This window comes from Mustela erminea, chromosome 11 (genome assembly GCF_009829155.1).
Source record: "Mustela erminea isolate mMusErm1 chromosome 11, mMusErm1.Pri, whole genome shotgun sequence".
NCBI lineage: Eukaryota > Metazoa > Chordata > Mammalia > Carnivora > Mustelidae > Mustela > Mustela erminea.
Window position 1 is genome coordinate 101,192,973 of NC_045624.1, and position 21,576 is coordinate 101,214,548.

The 21,576-nt window shown below is 45.5% G+C and overlaps 1 protein-coding gene and 1 long non-coding RNA gene across 2 annotated transcripts in view; one reads left to right on the forward strand and one right to left on the reverse strand.

Annotated features, from left to right (window-relative positions):
- Positions 1 to 21,576, forward strand: part of EGFR (epidermal growth factor receptor) — a 198,278-nt gene that overhangs the window by 29,433 nt on the left and 147,269 nt on the right. The window lies entirely within an intron of this gene.
- On the reverse strand, positions 2,918 to 6,944 carry LOC116568996. Its single transcript, XR_004276814.1, has 3 exons — positions 6,933 to 6,944; positions 3,834 to 3,836; positions 2,918 to 2,984 (listed from the first exon to the last, which is right to left on the reverse strand). It is a non-coding gene; the product is annotated as an uncharacterized LOC116568996 (long non-coding RNA).

Consider the following 21,576-nt stretch of genomic DNA (forward strand, 5'->3'; position numbering starts at 1 on the left):
CTGTTTCTTTGGTAGCTCCTCATTTTCTGTTTCTTATTGCAAACATGTATGAATACACTCTGTGTGCGTGTTATAATTAAGTAACATTTATTAGAGGGATGTTTTCAAACTGTTTTTTGCAGACATGGAATGGTCATCAAAAATAGACCTTGCTGCTCTACCAGGTCTGCTGACTTTTGAATAGGTAATGAGGGATATTTGTAAGAAGTTTTTAAAAGGGCATATGCTCTATTCTGGGGTGACGTGTGAGTCATAGGTGACAGCATGTGTGTTGTGCAAAGCTGTGTGAGCTGGTATCTGGGTCCTGCGAGGAATGTGAGTTATAAGCAATGATGAAGTTGGCGCAGTTTAGGTAAACACAGCTGGGACTGCCCCATGGCCTTTGGGTGACCTTGGACATCACTGTAATTTACCTTTGGGGATGCTCACATGCTTTTTTTAGCATGATAGGACCTTCCATGGTGCTTTTCAAGTGGCTCTGTTTGTTTGGTTTCTTTTCTTTCTGTTAACAGACTTTCATGGGACGAATAGAATACAGTGGTTGAAGGCATGTCTTTTACAGACAGACCAGGTTCAGACAGGGGCTGCGGCTCACTGGCCTTATGACCTCGGCCATGATAGGCATCAGATTCTGCAGCTTCAGAGTGAGGGAAGAGCCTCCGCCTTCTGTTGGAGTGGTGATGGGGACAGTGTGTGCCGCTCGGGACTGACGACCGTGGCGATCACAGGACCCCGTCCGTGGCACCGTCAGGCCAAACACAGCAGCAGCCGGTCCAGAATTTCAACAAGGAGAAAAATGAAGTAAGGGGCCCAGAAGAGATTTCCGATTTTTTGAATGACTTTAAGAATTAAAAGAGCATACAGAGCTGATGACTCCAGGAAGGAGTTGTACATCAAGCCTGACCTGTCTGTTCGGTGAAGGGAAATTCCAAACATTAACATGAGCGCTGTGAACCGGCCATTCACACCCATCCCACCGAGGTCCCCCAGGATCGCCCTTTTCTGGTGATAAGTAATTCCCAGACTTTCTGCTCTGACTTTTGGTGTGGACACCAAGCAGCCCTGGGCATGTATCCTGCTCTCTAGAACACCTTTTAAGGACTAAGAGGGGTATCTTTGGCTTTACGGGCTGGCTGTTTGAATTATAATATGGAGTGGCCATAAAATCAACTGACCGTGATTACTGCCCGAACTTGGAGCCACTTCCGTTAAATCTTTCCCCCGAGTGCCCTGTGACGCTGGTGATCACCCAGCTCCCCACCCGGTGTCTGGGAAACCAAGGGTGACCCCATGTTTAAAATCAACTCCAAGCAAATTCTTGCTCTCTCTGCCTTTTGAGGCACCAGATTCTCTGCAAACTGTGTGACTGTGAAGGGCATGTTGTCCTGGCTATGCTTTCATTGACCCGATACTTGAAATATTCTCCGAGTTTAAATTCTGCAGGGACTCTTTCATTTGCCAAATGCTTATGACCGTGTCAGTTTCAACCAGCCTACCTTCCTAGAAAGTTTAACAATCTTTATTGAACTTTTAAAAAAAACGAACATTCTCTGTTGTGAATGTATGTTGTGTCCAGTACTTCCCCCCCCACTCTGCACAATTAAAATTGAGCATGTGTGGATGTATGTGTGATATGAGAGGTAGTCAACGGGTCTCAATGAACACACACACATGCACACACGCTCACAACTTGACAAGAATAATAAATCTGAACAGCGGTTTGAAATCTCCTTCTGTTAGAAAAAAGTGTTGTGCCAGTATTTTTATTAGCTGTGAAAGATCAGGGAAAGTGTGTGACCAGAATTGGATCATGTGTCCGGCAGCTTTTATAGACCTGGGTGCCGCCTTCGGCTCTGGTGTCCACAAGGGAATGTGGTCAGAAGACCATGTGACAAGTTCACAGAGAATCAGGACCCAAACCTGGACCTTTAGACCTTATTTGCTTCTGTAACATCGGGAAGAAAAAAGTCGTGTAGGAAAACCCCCAGGCTACGTGGATAACAGAAGCCAGTGAGCTTATTTCTTACGAAGAAGACATTCCTGTGGCATCGACTCATGGAATGGCCGGCTTTAGTAATCGGGAGCCCAAGGATCCTGCAGTTACATCAAAGATAGACCTAGAAACTCAAAATGCTATTTTGAAATAATATTTTCTTTTTAATTTGAGTGTCATTGACACAATGTTATGCAAGTTTCAGGCGTACAACAAGGTGATTTCAACATTGCTCTACCTTAGGCCGTTAGCCACCCTCCGTCACCATATGTTACTATTAGTGTCATTGCCCATGCTCCTTATGTGGTAACTTTTACTCCTGTGATGTAGTTGTTCCATAACTGGAGGCCCAAATCTCCCACTCACCTTCACCCATGTTGCTCCTCCACCCCCAGCCCTTACCCTCTGGCAACCATTAATTTGTATTTATAGGTCTGTTTCTGCTTTTTGTTTGTTTCTATGTTGTTTGTTTCTCTATATTCTACATGGGAGTGAAATCATATGGTATTTGCTTTTCTCAGTCTGACTTAGCGTAATACCTTCTAGGTCCATCTGTGTCCATGCAAATGGCTCAGTCTCATCCTTTTTTACGGCTGAGTAATAGTCCCATGTAGCTCAAGTAATACTTTCAATTCTTTAAAATAAGCAGTAGTGCTGTTTCCTTTTAGTATTATGCTTTAGCGAGATGAAGGATCTTGCTAATGCGGTACAGTATTACGTGACTTTTCATGCTCACACTGGTAAAAGCATGAATTCCCTCCACGTTATAAATCATAATATGATGTTTACAGATTGACCATAGGAATAAGGATCGTTGATCTCTCCACAGAAAGCTCTACCCCGTGTTTATAACCTTTGGCTGGAAGCACAGAGAGTAGGATTTTGACACGGCTTCAGTACAGGGAAAACCTGAAACTACTGCACTCTCCTGCCCCAACACATTGCGCTACCAAAGCCCTCCCCTCGCCATCATTTCACCCACAGCACAAATCTGGCAGCCCAGACATCCGTCCCATCCCCCGCCCCGGTCCACCAGAGCTTCTAAGCCCTGGGCTTCTGCTTACATCAGCCTTTAAACATCTCCCGAGAAGGAAATTTGATACTTCTTTCGCAGTTTGTTTTTGACAATTGGGGATTAGGTGTTTCTTCACATCAGGCCTCGCTTTCTCCTTCCTTCCTCCTCCAGACCCTTTCCTTATCAGCTCCTGGCGGAGGCCCTTCACTGTTCCGTGCTGCTCCCGGCCCCGGCCGGCCACTCTATCCCTTCCAGGGGTTGTAGGAACCAACACCGCGGGGTCCAGCAGGGCCTGTCTCGGGAACAGGCCAAAGGGGAGCAGGCAGAGCTCTTTGATTTATATATGGATGAACCCAAACAAAATCTGGACTGTGTGTCCACACGATCAGAGGGACACAAATCCCTTGCTTACACATGGTGCAGAGGCAACCTTTAAAACTAGCCTGGGACTGGCATCTGGGCATCGTCTTAACTGCAGAACCCCCACCTATGGCCTCACACCCACACTGTCTCTGCAAATGCTGCTGAAATCCGTCCCTTCCTGCCCCCAACTGGTCTCACTGTGAGCAGAGCTCTGTGGCAGCCTCCCCAGTCCTCTGGCAGCCTCCTTCGACCAGTTCCCCCCTTCTGTCTGTCTGTCTCAAGCTATTTTGAATTGTGATGAAATACACATAACCCAAAACAGGCCATCTTGACCGTGTTAAGGGTGCAGCTAGTGGCCAGAGCCCAGCCGCACCGCTTGGCAGCCATCGCCACCGTCCGTCCACAGAGCTCCCACAGAGCTTGTCCCCGCGAAACCACAGCCCCTGGTGCTTCCCTCCCCACCCGCTCCTGGCAACACTGTTCTACTTTCTGCCTGTAGGATTTTTCACTCCTCTGGGCACCTCGTGTGAGTGGAATCCCGCAGTATTGTCCTTCTGTGCCTGGCTCTTGTCACGTTGCACGATGTCCTCAGGGATCATCCGTGTCGGAGCAGGTGTTGGGATTCTCTTCCTTTTTAGGGCTAAATAGTCCATTGTACGCGTTCACCACGTTTGGGTCATCCGTGTATCCATCTCTTGATACTTGGGTGGCTTCCGCATTCTGGCTGCTCTGAACAACGCTGCTTTGAATGTGGCTGTCCACTGTCCTCTTTCAAAGCCCAAATACGATCACGTCACTCCTCGGCTGAACATCTTCGACATTTCTCGGCACCTGTGGCACGACGTCCAAGATCGCCTCAGTTTCTCCTGCCAGCCGTCTCTGGGTCTTCTTGCTCAACCGTCCTTGGCCAGGCCTTCCATTTTCAGAGCCCTCTGCCTGGGTCCATGCTCTGCCCTCCATCTAGAATGTTTTTCTGGTATCTGCCCGGTGAAATTTTATTTCTTCTTGGAACAAAACAAGACCTAAAGAGCTCAAGTGTCCCGGCCTAGGGCAGTGCCCAGGGCCCTCTCCGCATCCGTTCCTCCGCTGTCACACCTTCAGGTTGCATCCGTGTGTCTGTGTCACCTCTAGGATCAGCTCCTGGTGGGTGGGCAGACCGTCTGCTTCTTTTTGGAAATCCTAGAATTAGTGGATCCTCTTCCCTGATTAAGGGACGAACTCACTGGAACTAACTCACTTCAGCAGTGTGACAGATGGGACAGAGCCTGACCCCCAGGCGAGCTGTTCATGGTATTTTGCAGACCCCAGTTGCTGCCAAGGTCATAGGTCTTTGCATGAGTGTGCCTGGTCACCACAGAGGAATGATCTGTGTGGCAGGTGTGACTCTAGGACCCTTCTACACAAAGATCGGGTTTTAGCCTTTTTTGGTCACATTAGGGTCGTGAACCTCTGAAGTCTGCTTATTCACTGTTAAAAGGAACTTTCCAAGAGCTGCCCTTATGTGCTCTGCCCACCCCACCCCCGCCCGCTCTCCAGTGCACTGTCCCATGGCTTCCTTGGCCCTGGCCTCCCTGGCCACTGCTTACTCTGTCAAACCAACGTTCTTGCTCCCTCAGGGTCTTTGCACAAGCTGTTCCCTCTGCCTGGAAAGCTCTTGTTCTGGGTCTTCAGTTGTAGGATCTTTCTTACCTTGCAAGGGTTTTTGTTTGCCCTTTAAACGTCTCTCCAGCCAGACTGTCAGTGCCACGAGGGCAGAGCTGCTGTTATCCGCTTCTTTGACCCACAAACCCACAGAGCCCAGCGCTGACTAGCAGCTTACTCGACACGAAGTGCGCTGAGTTGAAGTGAAAGAACCTGGATCCCCAGCTCTTGTGGCACCTTCTTTAGCTGTGTGAGTTTCGTCAAATACCTCATTCTCCTTGGGACATAGTTTCCTCTTCTGTAAGACATGATGACAGTCCCCCTCTCTGGGGTGACTTGGAGGACTCACGTGGAAGGGCACTGAGCCAGCGCCTGCGCAGTTAGAAAAGGACCAGCCAGTTCCAAGCCCTGCATGGGAGACTTACATGAAATTCCTCCCTCGTGCACAACTTATTCATGAATTAAATAGGGGTGGAGACATGATTTCTCAGGAAGGGATAGTGTCAGCCCTGACTGGATTACGCATCTTGGTCCTTGATGTCCTGGCCCGAGTCCTTTTTAACCCTTGCCGTTCTTCAGAAATCAGATTTTTCTTTCAACAGGTTCAGGAATCCGTCCATCAGTTCTTACCAATCATTGTAATTATCAGTGATCGGAATTATATTAGTAATAATAATAATAATAATGAGAGTAATTCTGCCCCATGCTGTCTGTGCTGTGCTGTAGTAAAAAGCAGATTCCATGCTGCCCTCCCCAGAAGCCTCGGGAAGCGTGTCACGCTCAGGTGTGCGGATCGAGGGGGATGAGGAAAGGTGCAGGTGGGCACAGAGGGGCTCCCGGCCTCCCCCGCATTCGCAGCTGAGCTGTGCTGGCCAGACTTTCACACAGGAAAGCTGAAGTAAGTGGCCCAGAATCAAATTTTGGGCAGGGCTGTGTGGTGAGGAGAGGGGCAAGCTGCCACATTGTAACACCACCGACACAGGTGACTTTTCCAGAAAATGAGCTGGTGAGAGCTCAGGCCTCTCTTGGGTCTCCTTGACTTCAGGTCAGCTCCCCAGTGTTCCTGAAGACAGTGAAGTGGTGAGGAGAGAAAATCCCCCCATTGGAAGACGCCACCCCCCCCCCCACCATATCTGAAAATAGTGCCTGTCAAACATTTGGGGGATGAGAAAGATGTTACGGTAGCTTTCTCATTCGCAGCGGATATTTGCCTTTCTTAAATCAGGGAGAAAATGCAACCCATTGCACATTCTTCCGGGCATGCTCTTTTAATTATTACCAGTTTAATGTGTGTTTTGCTTATTTAAGGAAAATCCCTGCGGTTCCCTGACATGCTTCAGTGTCATAATTTTGTGTCTGAGTAAATAAGACTTCACAGCCAGGCTCCTGTAAGATCTAATCCTTGGGGCTGGGGAACCTCCTTGACCACTGGGTAGAGAGGGCCTGCCTCTAGAAATGAGGCCAGCCACAGAGCCAAGGTCACCGTTGGCAAGAACCAAGTGTGTTCTCACCTCCAGAGGACGGGGCCCGGTCGGCAAACATGTGTATCTGTGGCATTCTGTTTGCTTGTGGCAACTTTTCAGGACCCGCAAGTTGGGTGTCTTTTGGCCTTCCCTGAAAGGTTCCAGCTTTAACAGTCACTGGAGCTGCCTTTCCACCCCCCACCCCCGTGCATGCTTTCTGTTCCCGGGAGGTTCACAGAGCGATTCCGGGATGACACTTTATCTTTAGAGAACTCCATTTGCACTGCTTTCCATTTAGGAACAGTGCTGTTGGGACGCCTGGGTGGCTCAGTGGGTTAAAGCCTCTGCCTTCAGCTCAGGTCATGATCCCAGGGTCCTGGAATCAAGCCCCACATCGGGCTCTCTGCTCAGCAGGGAGCCTGCTTCCCCCTCTCTCTCTGCCTGCCTCTCTGCCTACTTGTGACCTCTGTCAAATAAATAAATAAAATCTTTGAAAAACAAAAGAAACAGACAAACAAACAAAAGAAACAGTGCTGTCCACCTGGGTTGAAGGGACAGAAAGCAGGCAGCAGCTGTGTGCGGGGAGGCCTGCGAGCCAGGAGTTCGGAAAAGCCATCCTGAGCCTGTCTCCGTCCCCGGCAGACCTGGGAGAAATGTGGATTATGTAATTACTTACTAGTTTCCCAGGGCCGAAAAACCAAGGCTACAATTAAAATAGGAAGGTCGATGGACCCTAGAATTCCTGCCTCCCTCGATGGGACAGGCCTGCGCCATCCACTCCCCAGCCCAGTCTCCCTGTGTCCCAGGTGACCTCAGATGGGTGGCACATTTCCTAGGACGACATTTGATTCCCGGTCATTCTCTTGAGGTGATTCAAATGAGCCAAATGAGCTCACAGTCTTTTTTTTTTTTTTTTTTTTTTGAGCTCTTAACTGATCCTACAGTGAACTAGTTTTGTTTGGAGCAGACAAAGCCAGTGCTCAAGGGGCGGTGACGATTTCTTCAGTCTCTAAGCAAGAGTTTTCATTTTCCCCAACTTGCAAAGAGACAGGTGCCCTCCCTGCCTCTCAGTGGAATGTTTTCCATTTGCACTCCCAGTCGCTGAGTACGGTACGTGTCAGAAACTCCTGTCAAGGCCGGGAGAGGAGAACGTTGCCTAGTGGCTGCCTGTTCTTACTCACTCCCTGCCTTGGATTTCCCTACCCTCCCGCTTTCTGGAAGGTCTGATCCAACCTGCTTCCAGCTGGCCTTTCCATTTCACTGCCTCAGACCACCTGCCCTGTGTCCCTCAGCTCCCCCCAGGGCCCGATGCCTTGTAAGAACCCATCCGCGCCCCAGTCTGCAGCTAGGACCTAGGCATTCTGGTCTGGTACTCGGTGTCTGCGTCTGGGTTCGCATTCCTCATGAGGCTGTGAGTCCTGCGGTTCCTCATGACATTACTGCTGTTATGTTCACGGCAGGATCTCCCCCACTCCCAGCCTTGACCTTCCCCTCCTTGTTCTAAATGCTCTTCTCCAGGCTCACGTCTGGCCCACAGAAGGAGAGCTGTTCCCACCGGCCCAGGTCCCAGAACCACTTCTAGTCCAGCTGTGCAGAGGGATCTTGTACTTCGGTACAGTGGGGGAAGTTCACCCCTGTTCATTCGTGCACCTGAGTCACGCACTGGAGCCACCCGAGAGGTCCCCAGTTCCCCTATGAGAACAGTCTCGGGTCAGCCCTTCCTGTCTTCCGTATGACTAGCTCAAATGTATCCTCTCATCTCCCTGGGTCTGTCTGAGAGCTTCCATACGTTGCTGCTGGAACCACCTCTAGAACAGGGGTTCGCAACCTTGCATGTTGGGATTGCTTGGGGAGCCAGGAGACATCGGCTCTCGCCCCTGAGGTTCTGCTGTAGTCAGTCTGGAGTGGGGCCTTACAGGAATCTTTTGAAAGCTCTCCAGGAGGGACTGTGTAGCTGGGATTGTTCTAAAATGCCACTCTGATCATGTTACTAACTTCGTAACTCTTTGTAGTAGCTCCTTTTAATTTGAAATTCAGAATGGAACATGTCTGGAATCGGGATACACATTTCCACTTGTGCGTTAACTCATTCAGCCCACAGGCATTATTTAAGAACTGTTTACTGTAGGTGTAGATTACAACAGATACGCATAATCGTGCGCACGACCATTTTCCTCATAAATGCGTGACAGATGGGTCTGTCCTTGAATGGATCCACACCTGGTTGTCCAGCTTCCCCTCTTACCTAGTCTACTTCCCTGAACAATCCCACCAACACAACACACACACACACACACATACACACACGCGTGCACACACACATGCGCACGCACACACACACACACGGATCCATGTTACCTACATTGAACTTTGTCTTGAACTCCCTTAAGTTTGAATGATTTACTCTTTTTTCCCCCAAAGATTTTATTCATTTATTTATTTTCGAGAGAGCACACACAAGGGCACGGAGGAAGAGGCAGAGGGGGAGGGAGAGGGAGAGAATCACAAGTTGACTCCTCGCTGAGTGTGGGCTCCGTCTCACAATTCTGAGATCATGACCTGAGTCAAAACCAAAAGCTGGACGCTTAACTGATAGAGCCACCCCAGTGTCCCACCCAGGTGTCCCACTTTTTTGTTCCGCTGTGTTTTCTCTTCCCAATCATATTTCCACCCACTTGAGCATGAGGCTTCACATGCTTAGTATGGAGCTCAACGCACCTGAAGGAAGGAAGGGCAGCTTCTGGGATCCTCACTATCCTCATTTGTATAATAAAGCCTTAGGTTGGCCAATCCACTGGGTTCCTCCAGCTCCAGCCTGACTTTGCACTCAGTAATTCAGTGACTCTGTGACAGTTTGTCAATTAAAAAGAGAATACAGGGGGTGCCTGGGTGGCTCAGTGGGTTAAAGCCTCTGCCTTTGGCTCAGGTCATGCTCTCAGGGTCCTGGGATTGAGCCCCACATCGGACTCTCTGCTCAGCAGGGAGCCTGCTTCCCCCTCCCTCTCTGCCTGCCTCTCTGCCTACTTGTGATCTCTCTCTCTCTGTCAAATAAATAAATAAAATCTTAAAAAAAGAGAGAGAGAATACAAAAGGTGAGTTAGATCCTTAGTTTAGAGCAAATGACTCACAGAACATGAACAACCAGATAGATGAAGGCACATTGAATACAGGCATCTTGTAATTCTGTAGCAATGCTGGTCGCTGGAGAGTTTTATGGGGAAGATTTAAGGAAAATGAGAGTTGCCCTGGGTTTATGTGCAGCTAATACCTGGGAAATTAAGGAGCTTGTCTGATGTGTCATCGTCAGTAAAGCAGCTGGCAGAGCTACTTATGTAATTTCTGTGAATAATCTTTTCGACCTAAAGGTTTTATTTCCACTGATTTTCAAAGTGGCGCTAGCTAGTCAGGACCTGCCCCCCAGAAAGACGCTTTGTGCCCTTCTGAACGAACTCACTTGAACGTGACGTGAGACACGATGGAGTTTCAGCTCATTTGTCTGTCGCGGTTCCCATTGCACGAATCGCCGGCACTCGCTGCGGTTGCTTTGCCTTTGACAACACACTGATAAGTAATACAGCTAAGTGTTCAGTTAACATGGAAAAATTTAATTTCAAGTTCACTTGGAGGTCAGATGTTCTCGTGTTTCCTTAATCTGTTTGTCGCCCAACCATCTTATGGAAAAGTGTCAGCTTTTGGTGTGGAAATAATTTTCTTGAAGGCAATATTTGTCGAATGACTGACGGAATGAAAAACACCGATTGCGTAAGTGTGAGAAAGATCTGGGTGTTTTAGTTGGCTGCGAGTTCCATGTGAGCCCACAACGGCGTGACGTGGAGGCTGGAGTACGTTAATAAGAGCACAGTGTCCTGAATTCAGGAGGCGGTCATCTGGCCAGTGCCATGTGCTGGGCAGAACACGTGTGCAGCGCCCCTGTGACTCAGGGCACGTTTTAAAGGGACTGCCACCCGCCGGAGCTTGTGATGTGGGTAGTGGCTGGCGGGGTAGAGAGAGTCCGTGCAAAGAGTGGCAGAAGGCAGAGTGATTCTCTGCATGGTAGACAGACTTCTGGGTGCTGGGACAGCTGTTCCCCATGTACTGGAGATGCCGGGAGGCAGCGAGTTGAGGAGGCTTATCCTCCTGGCTCCAGAGTGGAGAACTGAGACAAACGGTGTGAAGTTGGAAGGAGACAGCTTTTGGATCCACATAAGAAAGAATTTCATAAACAGCTAGCATGATTCCTAAAATGGAATTTGCGGTTCATAAATCTGTGAATGCCTCGCCCTGGAAGCCTTGAAGCCAAGCTGGGATGGGCGGTTGTTGTAATCTCCTCTCCCGAGCGAAGATGCCCGCCTTCACTCATGCGCGGAGCTTCCTGGCCTTGAAGCATCTCATAAGTGAACAAACTCAGGATTTCAAATAAGCCGTTTTATTTATGGTAGTTTCTGCAGCTTGGTTTTCTGGGTAACACCGTTCAGTACAACTCACCTGCTCTTCCACAAACACTATAAAAAAGGGAAGATTTTTGGTTCCAGTGAAACTGGAGTGCCAGGGAAAGGGTATTGATGGTGGGTGTGGCTCTCCTTAAGTATTTCATTGGATTTCCCTTTGAACTGACGCTTGTGTGCAAAATGCAGTTTCACCAGCATTTGGGTCATTTAATGTACATCTCAGGGCTTGGTTTTCTTACTTACAGTGAGGGCAGAGCTGGAACGTTGGAAGTTCTTGTGGTCTACGTCCTGAATGCTGCCAGGTCGGTAGTCTGTGGTGTGGTGCATGTCCCAGGAAGCCAGGGGGAAAGACACTCTTGCCTTAGGACAGTCATGGAACCTCTGTTTTGTGGGCAGCATTACCTGGTGAAGAGTGCCCAAAGACTGATGACATGGAGGCACTCAAGTTCACTTCACTTAAGAAATGAATTCTTTTTTTTTTTTTTTTGAGGAAATTATTTTTATTAATATTGTTAAGTCGTACACCAGAAAGCTGCATTTTTTAAGTTGTGGACAATTTTTTTTTCATTTTATTTTATTTCTTTTCAATGTTCCAGGATTCATTGTTTATGCACCACACCCAGTGCTCCATGCAATCCGTGCCCTCCTTAATCCCCTCCACCAGGCTCACCCATCCCCCCACCCCCCTCCCCTCCAAAACCCTCAGTTGGTTTCTCAGAGTCCACTGTCTCTCATGGTTTGTCTCCCCCTCTGATTCCCCCCAGCTCACTTCTCTCCATCTCCCCATGTCCTCCATGTTATTCCTTATGCTCCACAAGTAAGTCAAACTGTATGATAATTGACTCTCTCTGCTTAACTTATTTCACTCAGCACAATCTCTTCCAGTCCTATGTTGATACAAAAGTTGGGTATTCATCCTTTCTGTTGGAGGCATAATACTCCATTGTATACATGGACCACATCTTCTTTATCCATTCATCCATTGAAGGGCATCTTGGTTCTTTCCACAGTTTGGCAACCGTGGCCATTGCTGCTATGAACATTGGGGCACGGATGGCCCTTCTTTTCACTGTATCTGTATCTTTGGAGAAAAGACCCAGCAGGGCAATTGCACGGTCATAGCATAGCTCTCTTTTTAATTTTTGGAGGAACCTCCACACTGGTTTCCAAAGTGACTGCACCAACTTGCATTCCCACCAACAGTGTAAGAGGGTTCCTCTTTCTCCACATCCTCTCTAACAGCTGCTTACTGTCTTATTAATTTTGGCCATTCTGACTGGTGTAAGGTGGTATCTCAATGTGGTTTTGATTGAACTCTTTTAAAATAATTGATCAAAATTGCCTAAAAGCAAGTGGTAGTTTTGCTACTAACCAGATCAAGAGTTGCCTATCTATAGTATATGAAACAGTACGTCAGTTAAGAATTAGACTGGGCACATGTTGATTTAGTCGTCTAAAGAATAAGTGTCGGGAGAACTCTAACCAAAAAAAAAAAAAGGAAAGAAAAAAGAAAGAATGAGGTTTTCATTGATGGCAAGGCTGAAATAAATCTGTAAGAATCAGAATTTTAACCCTTCTTTTTTCTGTTGGGCTTGGTGTTATGTCCTGAGGTTTTAGATGTGTGAGTGGACACAGGAGTCCCATACACATTAACACAAAACACTAAAGTGAACAAAGGAGTAAATGTCACCTGTGACATTCTGGGGGACAAGTCTTCCAGACACAGATCATGCAGCTAAGGTTTCCAGAGGACACAAGGACCAAGAAGCAAGTTCTCTCGTTTGCGATTCCCCCCGTTTCTCTGTGCTCGGCAGTGGTCGTCCTCCTTGGTCGCATCAGGGTGGGGGTGAAGGACCTTTCTCTTAAGTTCTTGGAGCAGTTTTAAAGTTTCTAGAAGAACTGAGCCCAGAGGGTTCCTGCACACCTGCTCTTCCTCCCCAAACCTTCCGCTTTCCCCTTTCATTAGGTCCCGCACCAGCAAGGTGCATTTGTTACAATTGATGAGCCAATATTGGCACGTTATTAACGAAAGTCCAGGTTCCCATGAGGGCTCGCTCTTGGGGTTGTGTCTTCTGCGTCTTTTGAGAAATGTCTAATGACACGTGTCCACCGTCACGGGATCATACAGGATCGTTTTCCTGCCCCCAATATCCCTTGCACTCACCTCCATCTACTCCTCTCCTTCTGCTCCAAGCCTGCTGGTAACCACTTAACCGTTTACTAAATGTATTTATTGTTACACTTCGTGTTACTGTACACTTACTGTATCTTGACAGTGTGAAGCCACTCTGCCTGTAGTAAGTGTTCTGGGAATCTGTGTAGAGTATTTGCATGAATGCATGAATAATCAGAGTTTTGCAAGACTTCTTATCCATTACATCATCATCATGAGAAAACAGCACTCTCACAGAGATGGACTGAGGGGACACTGGATGTACTCTTGACCCAGATAGCTAGCCGGTTCTGGGTGAAAGTTGAGTGGAGGAACTGGAAGCCAGCTCTCAGTTCTAGGCACTGCCGGCAGCTTCTGGGGATTACGGGCTAATCTCTGTTAGCTACTATTAGCTAAACACACAGGTGCGTGAGAAAGACCTGCAGAGAATCCCTCTGCTCCCCGCCCCCATTCCTTTTTTTTTTTTTTTTAAGATTTTTAAAAAAGATTTCATTTATTTATTTGACATAGACACAGCGAGAGAGGGAACACAGGCAGGGGGAGCGGGAGAGGGAGAAGCAGACTTCCTGCCATGCAGGGAGCCTGATGCGGGGCTTGATCCCAGGACTCTGGGATCATGACTTCAGCCAAAGGCAGATGCTTAATGATGGAGCCACCCAGGCACCCCTAAAGATTTTATTTTTAAGTAATATCTACACCCAATGTGGGGCTCAGACTCACAACCCTGAGAACAGGAGTCACACGCTGTACTGACTGAGCCAGCCCAGTGCTCCCAGAGGAACAGCTTAATTCGAGTTTATTTCTGTTGCTTTAAGTTTTTTTTATTTTTTCAAGTGCACAATCTTAGGACTTTTTAATGATGGAGTTCTCATTGATAGTCATATGATTTTATTTCATTAATGTATTCTAGCTTGTTCTACCATTCTCTTACTGGGCCAGTTTGTGTGGTTGTATATTTCTGTCTTTGTGAGTCAGTAGTTTTACATACAATTATTTTTCTCTTCTACATTATTTCCATGTGGTATATAGTTGAAGAAGTGAAGCTAATGCAATCTCATGATAAACTTTTGAGCTTCACAATGTCACGCCGATTTTCAAAGTCCCATCTTTTGGGGGGAAAGTATACTGAGGCACCAAAAAAAACTTTCCAAATTGACCTTTTCTTAGTATCTTTTCCATTTATCTTTGTATTTGGAATACCTGACTATTTTCAGAACCCAGACTCTAATAAATACCCCTACATAAGTATGGCCACTTATTTAACCTGCATTTCAGGAAAGCATTTTATAACTTTTCACCTTGTGTTTTGGGAGCCATAGATGGTTAGGGGCAGGGAGATGGCTGTATAGTAGACACCACAGTTTAGGTGATTATTTGGGGTCGATCCCAGTGCAACAATGCAGTTCCCTCTGAAAAGTAGGTGAGTAGGTTTTTTGGAAGTCTGGAAGCTGTATGGCCTAGAGAAGGAGCCTGGGCTAAATCCCCATTCTGCCTATTATCAATGACGTAATCATGTGACCCTTGAAAATCATGTGCTTGTTTTGGTTAGCATAGAATGGAAGCTCTGTAAATTATTTTTATTCTCAATTGTTATATGGATGTGGTCAAATCTGTATTTTATCTTCCACCACACAGCAGTCTTTTAAAGTGACCCTAGAGGTGCCGGGGTCACACCATTGGTTAAATGTCTGACTCTTGGTTACTGCTCAGGTCACGATCTCACAGTCCTCAGCTGGGACCCCGCGTCAGGCTCTGTCCTCAGCACAGAGTCTGCTTGACATGCTGTCTCTCCCCTCTCCCCCACCCCTGTGCTCTCTCGATCTCTCCAATACGTAAATAAATCTTAAAAAAAAAAAAAAAAAAAGTCCCTAAAGAAGGTGGATGTATGTTGGGAATCATTCCTTGTGCTGTTTAAACAAGGTGGTGTGAGCCACAGGCAAAGCCCCCACGAGCTGTTCCTGACCACGTTTCCACCAGCAACATTTATGTTGAAAAACAGCATGTTCCACCGTGAACCATTTAAAATGAACCCAATGGATTTTTATTCATTTTATTTACTAGGCCACTTAGTAATGCACGTTAGGTCTCTTGTGTGTGGATGGGGATTCTGCCTTTTATGTAAGATATGTGTTGCAATCCAGCGTTCAGGTCCCAGGCCTGGGAAGTCTACAGGACCTTTAGTAACTGGCCCACCCACTGTAAGGAAAGCAATTGTCCAAATGTGGATAGCTTTTCCTCCCACTGTTCTCAGCTGTTTCCAATTAGCCCCAATATCCATAACCCCGGGTTGTATCTTTATCAGTCCAATTCTCCCATATCGATGCAAATTTTAAACCACAGAGGGAAAGGAGACAACAATGAACATGCTTTTATAACATAGCTTTCCCTTTAACTGCAGCTCTGGCACTGCATAAATTTCTCTTCTCTGATTAAACTAGTGCTTCACAGGCCAGATTCGGTGTGTGTGAGGCAAGCCTTTCCCTGCCACGAGTGAGGGTCTCAAAGGATGTCAGAGAGATAAATCACCACATAAATATAAACATATCTCTGTGTGAAACTTCATTTTACATATGCAAATTTTTGGAACCAAGACAAATGGAACTGAGCCAAGAGACTGGAAAAGGTAGACCAGCTATGACCTAATCTCCCTAACCTACTATGGAATTTATTATGACTTGATTGGCACAGTTTATGTGGCATTCAAGAAATGAGTCTACTTAAGTATTGCAAACACCAAAATCACAAAGGGTATGGTTTTTGGAGATGAGTGGTTTGGACTAACTCTTCCTCAAAAGATTGAGTGTTTGGTGGTCACTTTTCATTGTAGGCTGGAATAGGGGGGCAGGGTTCTAATTGCCCAGGGTGATGGAGCTTTATTCTCTAATTTAGAGGAGAATTTAGGACCCCAGTGAACCAGGAGAGGAACTCAGTGCTGGAGAGTTAAGTGAAAAGTAATAAGTCCAGGCTTTAGGAAGAACAAGAGAGCCCCAAGGCTAGAAGCTAGGGGTGGAATGAGGGAGAAGGTGAGGAGGGACTGTTCTCAAGCTAAGTCCCAGCCCCAGCACCAGTAGCTCCTAAGACTTAGTAGAGAAGGAAACTGCACTTCTGAGTTCTGTTTAGTCTTCAAGGACATGGCAGAGGATGGAGGCACATTATCTTTTGCATTCGTGGTCCACTGTGTACTAAAGCAGGAGTTTTGGCTTTGGACGTGTATAAATCTAAATTAGAGTAATATGCAGACATGAAAAGGTTAAACAGCAGAGAAACAAAGGACTCCACACCACATGTACCCCTTTCTTAACCCTTTAGTTGAGATCATAGCCCTACTCAGGCACATCAGTGGATAGATCATCCCAACAGAAAATCAGTAAGGAGACTTGGGCCTTGAACGGCACATTGGACCAGGTGGACTTAACAGATATTCAAAGAATATCCCATCCAAAATCAACAGAATACACGCTCTCTTCCCAAGCGTCCATGGAACCTGCTCCAAGATATCTCATTCATATATATATATGTATATATATATATATATATGTATATATATATATATGTTAGACCATAAAACAAGTCTCAGTAAGTTTAAGAGGATTGAAATCATATCAAACTTTTTTCCTGATCACAGTGGTTTGAAACTAGAAATTAATTACATAAAGAAACTTGGGAAAATTACAGATAAGTGGATATTAAGTAGCATGCTACTGAACAACTAATGGGCTGAAGAAGACATCAAAAGATGAATTTTTTAAAAATACCTTGAGAGAAATGAGAATGGAGATGTAATATACCAAATTTTACTCCCTGCAATAAAAGCAGTTTAGAGAGGGAAGTTTATAGCAATGATAGGCCTACCTCAAGAACTGAGAAGAGTCTCAAGTAAACAAATGAATCTTACACCTCAGGGGACTAGAAAGAAAAGAACAAACAAAGCCCCAAGTTAGTTAGAAGAAAGGAAATAACAGAGCAGAAATAAATAGGGGCCAAATATATCTTATAAAGTAAATAAAAAATAAAAGGGGCACCTGGGTGGCTCAGTCGTTAAACATCTGTCTTCAGCTCAGGTCATGATCCCAAGATCCTGGGATTGAGCCCCACATGAGGCCCCCTGCTCAGTGGGGAGTCTGCTTCTCCCTCTCCCGCTCTGTGTGCCCGCACACACACACTCTCTCTCTTTCTCAAATAAATAAATCTTAAAGAAATAGGGGCTGAAAAGACAATAGAAAAGGTAAGTGAAGCTAAGATCAGGCCCTTCGAAAAGATAGAATAAATTGGCAGACCTTTAGCTGGACTCCTCAGGGGCAAGGTCAGGGTGAGGATGCAAACAAAATCCAGAATGAAAGAGGAGATGTTACAGTTGACAAAGGATAAAGGATCATTAGATAAAGGATCATAAGCGACTGCTATGAGCAATTGTACACAAATAAATTAAACAACCTAGAAGAAGTGGGTAAATTCCTAGAGACGTCCAACCTCAAATCATACCAAGAGTGAATCATGATGAACAGAAAATCTGAACAGACTAATTATTAGCAAGGAGATTTGATCAGTAATCAAAAACCTGTCAACAGACAACAGTTCAGGACCAGATAGCTTAACTGATAAATCTACCAAATATTGAAAGAAATAATACCAGTATTCCTCAAGCTCTTTAAAAAAAAAAAAAGAAGAGGAGTGAATTCCTCCAACCTTATTTTATGAGGCCAGCCTTAACATGACCTTAAAACCGGACACGGATGCCACAAAAAAGAAATGTAACGGCCAATATTCCTGATGAACAGACATGCAAATATCCTCAACAACATATTCGCAGATCAAATTCAACAATACAATAAAAGGATGGGACAAATCAAGTGGGATTTGTTCCGGGATTGCAAGGATGGTTCAACTTCCATAAATCAGCCAGCGTGATACACCCCATTAACAAAATGAAAGGTAAAAATCATATCATCTCAGTATATGCAAAAAAAAAAAATATATTGACAAAATTTCAACATCCGTTCATGATAAAACTCTCAACAGAACACTTGTAAAGGGAAGGTACCTCATTATATTAAAGGCCATGTATGAGAAGCCCACAGATAATTGCATACCTAACAATGAAAAACTGAGTGCTTTCCTTCTAAGAGCAGGCACAAGATGAAGATACCCGCTCACTGCTTTCATTCAACATAGTGTTGGGAATCCTAGCCAGAGTAGTTAGGGAAGAACCAGAAATAAAAGGCATCCAAATTAGGAAGATGTATAACTGTCACTAAGTACAGGTGACACGATATTATATACAGAAAATTGTTAAACCCCCATCCAAAAAAATGGTGGAACTAATACATTCAGTAAAGTTGCAGGATAAAAAAAATCAATACACAAACATCTGTTGTGTTCCTATATACTAATTATGAACTATCAGAGAATTTAAGAAAACAATTCAATTTACAACTGCCTCAGAAAGAGTCATGAAATGCCTAGGAATAAATTGAACCATGTAGATGAGAGACTTGTGTATTGAAAATTATAAGACATTAATGAAAAGAATTGAAGAAGGTACAAATAAAGGGAAGGATATTTTGTGCTCATGGATTGAAAAAATTAATGTTGTTAAAATATCCATACCATCCAAGCAGTCTACAGATTAAGGACTTTTGCTATCAAAATTCTGATGGCAGTTTTCACAGAAATATGATACAAAATTCTAAGATTTGTATGGAATAATAAAAAACTCTACACAGCAAAAGCAGTCTTGATAAAGAACAAAGCTGCAGGCATCACACTCCCTCATTTTAAACTACATTAACAAAGCTGTAGTAATTAAAACAATATGGCAGTGGCATTAAAACACAGGCCCATGGGTCAGGGGAGCAGATTAGAGGATCCAGAAATAAACACACATATATATAGTCAATTAACTTATGACAAAAAAGCCAAGAGGATAGTGAGGAAAGGACAGATTTCAATAAATGGGCCTTAGAGATGTGAACACCTACATGCCAAAGAATGAAACTGGGATCTTGTCTCCCAACATATACACAAGAACTAACTCAAAACGGATTAGAGACTTGAATGTAAGATCTGAAACCATGAAACACCTAGAAGAAAACATAGGCAGTAAGCTTGTAGACCTCGGTCTTGGTGATGATGTTTTGAATCTGACCATATATATATATATATATTCTCTGCAGGCAAACAACCTTGTATCACTGCACATTGTTTTTTTTTAATTTTTTAAAAAAGACTTATTTATTACTGGACAGAGAGAGACCACACATAGGCAGAGAAGCAGGCAGAGAGAGGGGGAAGTAGGCTCCCCGTTGAACAGAGAGCCCGATGTGGGCCTCGATCCCAAGACCCTGAGATCATGATCTGAGCCAAAGACAGAGGCTTAACCCACTGAGCCACCCAGGTGCCCTGCTTTGTTCAAGAACAAAAATTGAACTGAGTAAATTGAGTGAATGTAAAGATCTAACTAGCATTATTTAGTGATTGATGAACCGGGGCTTTATCCCCTCTAACAGATAGATGGGAGCCCTGAGAAGTGGTATAAAATGGAAGCTCTTACAGGTAGAAATGGGGCAAGATCAAGAAAAGAAAAGAAAGGGTTGTTTCAGGCAAGGTCACTAGTGGGAAGGGCAGGGGATCTTACCAGGCAAATTACCGTGTAGCTGGTGCTGACCAGGAAATTCCAAACTGATTGGCTGAAACGGCGATGAGGTTAGGTATTAAGTCCGGTTGGGCTTAACATAAGCAACTCCATTTTCAGTCTGTTTCTTTTTCACAGCGTTCACATTATTATTTTACATGCAGGTAGGGGGGTGGTCTTGTGGATTCCCAGCTGCCTTCTTTCTTTCTCATTTCTTTGGAAATGCCAGAAACTGACTTCTGACATCCTTGCAGGGCTGCTTAGAATGTAATGCTGTGCTCTGTGCTTGGAAATGTGCTTTGCATGCACAGTTTATGGAGCCAGGGCTCATCTTACCATGTTGTGGATGCTTGTGTCATGGCAGCCCCTGGGCTTTGAGCCCATCGTTTCCTCATTTTAGTGCTTCTAATTAGCCTCCAAAGAGACACCATGTTTCCTTTTCACGTGATTCCCCCCGAGGATCAGAGAAGTGAAGGGATTTCTCCAAACTCACAGAGCTAAAACCCGAGCCCAGGGCTGTTGCCTGCCGAAGTGTGTTTACTCCTCTCTACCATGTTGCTTCTCCATTCTCATCAGCTAGGGTCAGGTGGAAAGAACAGATGGGGTCAAGTTTCAAACAATGAGAGAAATTAAGAAGTCTGTGCCCGGAAGCAAGGATGCCTGCCCTCACTAAAACGGGCCGCCTTCACCTCCTCTCATTCCCGTCCTGTTCTGCCTCTTGGCAGTTTTTCTCTCCCCACGTTTCCTCCTTGCTCTGGTTTGAAACCTCTTCCCTGGTGAAGTCATTAGGCCCAAGCTATTATTTTACTTTGGTCCATCATTTAGACCAAACCACATGTGCTGATGTGATTATGGAAATCTCTGGACAGCCGTCCAATCGTGGAGGGATTGAGTGTATGTATTTGAGATTAAAAGACCAGGTGTGGGGGAGGAAATATAAGGAACCCAAAGTAGATTTTTAAAAAATACCAAACCTACACTGATGGAAAAAGCTCTCTTCCCACGAGAGCCTCTCAAAGTATCTTGCCATTGACACACACCAAGGCTGCCGGGCTCAGTCCTCTGGGCTGACGCCATCTTGAAATCAACTGGAGGGCACAGAGCATGGGCCAGGCTGGCAAGAAGAACGTCACAAGCAGGTGCTGATTTCAGGTTCGGATCTGTGTCGTGAGGGGAGCAAAGCAAGTAGATGGGGTGATCTAGGAAGGTGTGCTGTCCCTAAGAGAGGAGACACAGTGCGGCGGACCAGTGCCCCTCAAGATAGGAGGCGGTTCTTGTCCTGGATGGCAGATCCCAACTGTTTCCTTCTTAAACTAAACACTAAAGCTAAATTAGTGCAGTGGTTCTCAAGATTACTTGCTTAGTACAACACATCTGTCTTGTTTTCCTTGGCTCTCCACCTCCACATGCAGACCTCAGAGAATAAAAATCTTAATGTGAAAAACTGCCACGGTTTTTCATTGCTGGTGGGAAGGTCATTCCTTTCAGTATTCTTATTTCAACAGTGCCAGAAAAATTGTATTAAGCATTTTAGGTTTATTTGCCTGAACATAATAGATTTATTACTATTTTTTAAAAAAATGCTACAGACCCATAAATACAGAGAACAAACTGAAAGTTTGTCAACGTTTGAAAGCTGTCAAAGGTGGAGGGAGGTGGGTAGAATGGGCGAAGGGGAGTGGGAGGTGTGGGTTTCCAGTTGTGGAATGAATAAGTCACAGAGATGGAAGGTACCGCACAGGGACTAGAGTCGATGACATCGTAATAGCATTTTATGGTGACAGATCGTGGCTGCACACACGATGAGCCCAGCATAGACCATGGACTTGTCCAGTGGCATGTTGTACCG